The sequence below is a fragment of the Fukomys damarensis genome, unplaced genomic scaffold (genome assembly GCF_012274545.1).
Source record: "Fukomys damarensis isolate Sample0158 unplaced genomic scaffold, DMR_v1.0_HiC HiC_scaffold_14, whole genome shotgun sequence".
NCBI classification, from domain to species: domain Eukaryota; kingdom Metazoa; phylum Chordata; class Mammalia; order Rodentia; family Bathyergidae; genus Fukomys; species Fukomys damarensis.
In genome coordinates this window covers 66,207,690-66,214,148 of record NW_022900926.1, presented here as the reverse complement: position 1 = coordinate 66,214,148, position 6,459 = coordinate 66,207,690, and positions in this window count along the sequence as shown.

Genomic DNA, 6,459 nt, shown 5'->3' with positions numbered 1-6,459 from the left:
ACACACACACACACACACACACACATCTTGCTAAATATCCAAGAACAACAACACTCTCCCATGGTACAATCTTTCTTTCTTTTTTTTTTTGTACCGGGGATCAAACTCGGGTCCTTGCGCTTGCAAGGCAGGCCACCGAACCGCTGATCTAAATCCCCGGCCCCTCCCACGGTACAATCTTCTTTTACCTCCCAGATTACTTCACTGCCATTTAGTAGGAATGCCACATGAGTTTTCCTTAGGGAAAAAAGAGTCAGTGTGAACTAATATAATCTACCATCCTGACATTCAAGAGGACGAAATAAAACACAACTGTGACTAGCTGCATTTAAAAGAATGGAAAATGAAAAGACCATCCTCAAACAAAAAATAAACTACTGTGCAATTTTTTACTATATAAAAGGAAGCTCCGGTACGGAAAATGATGAACATCCTGCATCTGTTAATTAAGGAAGGATTATATTCCGTTCAGTAACAGCAACTTGTTTAAAAGTGATGAGTCACAGAATCCAGTTCCTTCCTGGGGTTATCCCGCTAAGTGTGGGAAGAAGAGGCCTGAGATGCAGTACAGGGAGCCGGACAGTCTGAATCCTAGACTCCGCACGACTGCTGAAGCTCGGTGGGAGTAAGGGCAAAAGGCATTTGTAGGAAAACGGATGCACCTTGGGCCAAAAAGTCAAGTGAAATAAATCAGACACATTAGCTTAAATTCACATGGTTTCTCTTAAACAAGGAACCCAAAATGTAAATAAAGAGCGAAATAGAAGATAATAGGATGTCGGGAGATAGATCTTTCTCAAAGGGGAAGGGGCTCAAGAGATGAACGGAAGAGAGAAGAAGGAAGCGGCAGGGGATGAAATAAAGATCAAGATGCTTCTGTACGTGTACCAACTTCCCGCAAGGAATGGAATCGTGATGTACTGCAAACACGAACTAAACGAAATTAAAACTGAGGTGAAAAAAAGCAAGTATGGTGACACTAGTATCTCCTCTGTAAAAGCACGGAGCAAGGGACTGAGCAAGCTTCAGGATCATTTCCATTCCCAATGGCTACAATTACACTCTTAGATACTTTCCTCATCAATTATTTTAGTTGTTACAAAGTTAATAACTACTAGACACACTAAATCTAACATACTATGAATTTTGCATAAATTAACATTCATAATCAATATTATAAAACATTTCTATTACATTCAAAGTTTCAAAGACATATATAATGACATCCATTATTTTCTTATAAGTTTTTTTATTGCTTCACTATAAAGACAAAAATTAATCTCATTAAAATTCTTCTCCTTTTAAGCAAATGACCAGCATAACACAAATATAACTGTTCACAGTGTAATTTTGAGTCCTAAGATGTAAGAGTTCTTTACCTATTTCACTTTACTACTGGACCCATAAAAAAGTTATCAAATAAATTCCATAGTCAAAGCTTGGCTCTCTGCCCAGGGGGATGCCAAGTGGAAACTATGACAGTGTTCTTAAATGCTGTTAAATAGAGGAGGACGGACAGTCGAGTCGGGAATGTGTTTTACTCTTATATGTGAAAAACAATGCCTAGCATTCTAGAAATCAAGAGTTCTGTTCTTCAAACTGACAATGAAAATAGCCTAGGAAAAATGAATTCAAAAGACCTATAAAGCATTCTAGTTTGTAAATACATTGGTTCACACCTTGGGATATGACAACAGGATGCAATGTTTAAAAAGATTGTTTTCCAAAAAAAAAAGAGATTATTTTCAAGCCTCTGCTCTGTTAGACTAGTATGATAAAGACCCTGAATTAAATTCTTGCAGAGAAGAGCTTTAAATGGAATCCTGGCATACAAACTCAAGATGATATTGTTACCCAATTTGCATTCTACAAAGTGATATACTCAGGAGGTGAGAAGTGGGAAATACTCGTGCTTCATGGCTCTCAAGATGGTTGGTTATATTCTCTCATACAGACTTTCAGATCCAATGTGCTAAAACAGAAACAGCTGCACTGGATTTTGTTCATCCTGGAAAACTGACATTTCTCAAGCAAGTGCCAAGTGCAGACTCAGAATTTCAATATGCAGACTTTATCCAAAAGGAGATGCTCTTATTTTACTACATCATTCAAATGCTTCTCAGAAGAAATTGCAAACAAGATCCCCAGAGTCACATTACCCAGTGGTACAAATGAAGAATTATGACCGAGCACATATTACTTGAACCAAAACGCTCACTTCATGGCAGAAATAATAAAGAAGACATGAAAATGACTTTTTCTTCTTTTCTACAATGGCAGGTACAAATTAACACTGAACATGATCCCTTCACAACCCTATAGCCTGCATTGAAGGAAAGGTCAAAAGGACAATGTTATTCAGGTCTGGAAGAAAAAGGTTGCATAGCAGGAGGAAGAAGGGTACCGCAGTGGTGGGAGATGACTCTGAGACTGAAAAAGAAATGGTTTATATCAGTGAGGAAGAAGAATGGCTTATAAGATTTTATACAACTCCTTCCCTTTGCATCTATGAGAATCTATGAGTTTGGGGACTTAGGCTGCACTGGAAAAAGCAAGGCTCAGGTAGATCCATTACTAACCAAACCTAAGAGGAACAAAAAGTGGCCACATTCAGAAGATAACTCCTCAGTCACTGGGGGCAAGCTACAGTACACAGGAAAAGCTCATCTACATAGTTTTAAACATGAAAATGCAGACACAAAAATGGGCATACAAATATGAGTGAACAAATAGTAAAAACCAGCATCATGGAGAAAGATCAAATTTCAGTAAATACAGAAATAAACATCCACAGATTAACAGGAGACAATCGACCTAAACATAATTAATATAGTTAGAGATCTATACAGCATACTGATGAATAAAAAAGAGAATCAATTAGTACCTTGAAAAATTAAAAACAACATGGGCATAGCTAAAGAGGGAAGCAGCTAAATGAAAAATCAAGCTGGACATGTCTGGCAAAAAGATACAGGCAAAATGATACAGATATCAGGCAAAAAGATACAGATGCTACCAAATATTTTTGAAAAGATCTTCAGAAGGAAAAACTAAGAGATACATGGTGAAATAATGACAGCAACGGTAAAGGAAAAGTTTTCATTGCTAATAAAGATTTAAATCTTCAGAGCATAAGGGCCTTAAATTACCAAACTGCTCAAATGGGAAAAAGGATTTAGATGCATTTTTTAAGTAATAATAATGGTAATAATTCAAAGAATAAAAAAAAATTCTGAGTATAAATGTGTGTTTGATGTCAGCAGGGCCAGGATACCTACAGGTATAAAATTCACACTGTCTAGAGATGGTTTGTTTTTTTTTAACCACAAAAGTAAAGCAAAAAAAAAATAGTGGAATAAAATCTTCAAAATTCTCCATGATTTTACTTAGGATCTAAGCAAAGAAACTTTCAACCTTTTTGGACATTGTAAGCATCTGAGAACTAAAAAACTCAAACGTTTACTATTATTAACCCTTTTCACAACAATTACTTGAAGACAAGAGGAGGGACAGAAAACTTTTTAAATCAACAAATTGTGCCCCCTTTCCCTAACAATTGCCCACCCTCCAAATAAACTTCAACTTAAATTCGTTACCAAAAAGGGTTGATAACATTGCAGAAATAAAATATAAGCTCTGAAACTGGGATGTGGGTGGGCTGGAGGAGACAGATGACAGAGCCCCAGTGAAGGAGAGAGATTTACACAGGATGTTTTAGTAAATCGGAGGGGGATGAAGGTACCTACTACTATGGAAAATGTTTTAGCTGGTACATAGAAATGCAGTTGTAATCATTATTATATAAATAGGATGGTAGCTTCCAGAGGTGACTAGAGGAAGGAAATGAAGCAGACAATTCATTCCAAGCAAAGAATAAGTGAGAGCAATGATTATAATAAAGAACAATAAAGCTTGGTGAAAACAACACAGGGTAAAAATAAGGAAAGAGTCCAAGCACAACAGCAACTGTAATAAAATTTCATAGGTTAAAATGCCTGTTTAGATTTTTTTTTAATTTTAGGTATTTTTCAAGTCTACCTATGATGCTTACAAGAAATCCACCTAAAAGTGAAGGCAAATGTTAAACTAAAAGGGCACAAAGAAAATTTAGTAAGTGTATGATAATATAGGAAAGCAGATACAGTATACAAAATTTAACTGCAGGAAAAGAAAAAACAGGACTGAGAAAATAATATTTCATATTTACAGAAGATACATTTCCTAGAAGAACTTCTCCAGTGAGATAAAGCATGCATACAAACAGCACCTGGTGGGAAATAATTACTGTACATTCTTCTCTAACTGCTCCAGGATTCTGCCTCCGAAGACCAGAGGGCAGAAGCTGGTCCTGGTGGCAGCCTCCTGTAATCAGAGCCTTCTGTGAAATGAGGCAGGAAAATGGCAAGTTCAAGCCTAACCTGGGAAATTCAGGGATTTAGCAGTCTCAACATAAAAATAAAAAAGGACTGCGGATAGAGCTCAATGCAAAGGCCCGGGATCAATCCCCAGTAACACACACACACACACACAGACACACACACACACACTCACAAAAGATGAATTTTCTAAGAATAACTTATACAACTACATATTTTTTCTTCACTATTTTGATGTGAACATCTTCATCTATAACGTTTGCTTATTGTATAACTGTTTTATCTCAAAACACATTTACTATTAAACATCACTTCAACAGTTTTGTGATCAATGCAAAATCCAAAATTTTCCCAAATCCTGCACATTTGTGATCTTTTTAATATCACACTTATGCAGACAGAATGATCATTTTTCTATGTAAAAATAAAAAGAATAGAGTTAGATTGTCAGTCCCACTGACAGGCAAGTGAACTTCCACTTTCAAATTCTCAGGTCAACAAGCCATCAAATCCTCAGGCCAACAAGGGACCTGGCAACATACAGACTGATTCATCTGCCCCAGCCCAGCACAAACACTTTGACAGCTTGGTGCTTCAATCTGCACTCAAGTCGCCAGTTAATAACAGCCTGTACTGCATACTGGCATACTGTGCTATTGCCATTAAATGCACCACCTCCATTCATAAGTTGAGCACTTAAATAATATATTACAGCCCTTCATCTTTTTTCTTTTAATGAAAACACCAACTTGCAGAACAAACCAGACAGAAACCAGACAGAAAGGAGAGAAGAGAACTCTAATTTGGGTACCAAAAAAGGCTTATGTGAAGTACAAATTGAGTTTAGGACCATTTGTATGAAATTCATTCATAATGGTGTACAGAAAATGTTCCATACTTCGGTAGGCTCTTCTATGGTTTGATATTCCTCATTGAATCCAAAATGATTCAGAATCCAAAACTTTCTGAGCAACAATGTGATGCTACATGTAAAAAACTTCTACACCTAACCTCAGTGAAAGCTCATAGTCAAATTCAGGTAGGCTAAACATACTTAATAACAGTACCTCTGGGTATGTACTATGAAAGGTAAAGATATATATAAAACATAAATGAATTCTGTGTTTAGACTTTTTTCTCATCCCCTAGGATATCTCCTTATGCATATGCAAGTATTCCAAAATCCAAAAAATTCCCGAATCCAAAACACTGCATTTCAGCTAAGGAACACTCACCCTGTACCAAGACTCCTACCTTTCCTTTATTTAAATCTGTCCTCCTTTATATATTTAGAGAGAAGAAGGACAGGATTTTCTAAAGTTGGAAGGGCACAAATCTTTATATTTTACACAGTGCATAGCTTACAAAATAATCAGCCCTTGAATAACTGAGCTGCAAATATTTTTTTCTAGTAAAGTAGACTATTAAAGAGGAAACTATTTGTGCTGATGTATTATTTTCTTTACATAAAGGAATATTTTATAATAAAACCACAATGGCAATAAGAAGGACAATGTATCAGTCAGTATTCACTAGAGGAACAGAATACAAGATATACATACATTTATACATATATATGTACATGTATATATATATATGGATTTACAAGGTAGGTTTACAGTGGCTGCCTGCAGTGTCAGGTGTGAAAGGATGCAAAAGGCAGCCCGTGTGCTGGAGAGCTGGAGGACACAGTCAAAAGTCAAAGGCCTGGTGCTCACTGAGAGTCCCAGGGGAGACCATATGAGGAAGCTGAGGTCTGAGCTACAAGGCTGAAGAGTCTACTGGAATCCTGAAGATGGACATCCAAAGGTGACATGAAAGACTGGAGCTCCTCCAAATAAATGGAAGCGAGACTTTCCGCTTTCCCTTTTCATTCCATCCAGACTTCAAGCCCATTGGCTGATGCCACCTATGCCCAAGGTGGGTCTTCCCTCTTCAGTAAGTCCATCATCCACACTCAGAACTCTGCCAAACCAAGTTTCTTACTCCGGCTGACACAACAGTTAACTATCACTGGCAGAAAGGTTACGTTTCTTTGCTTATCTTTCCCCTTGAGATTTTTCTCTACTATTCTGCATTGAGC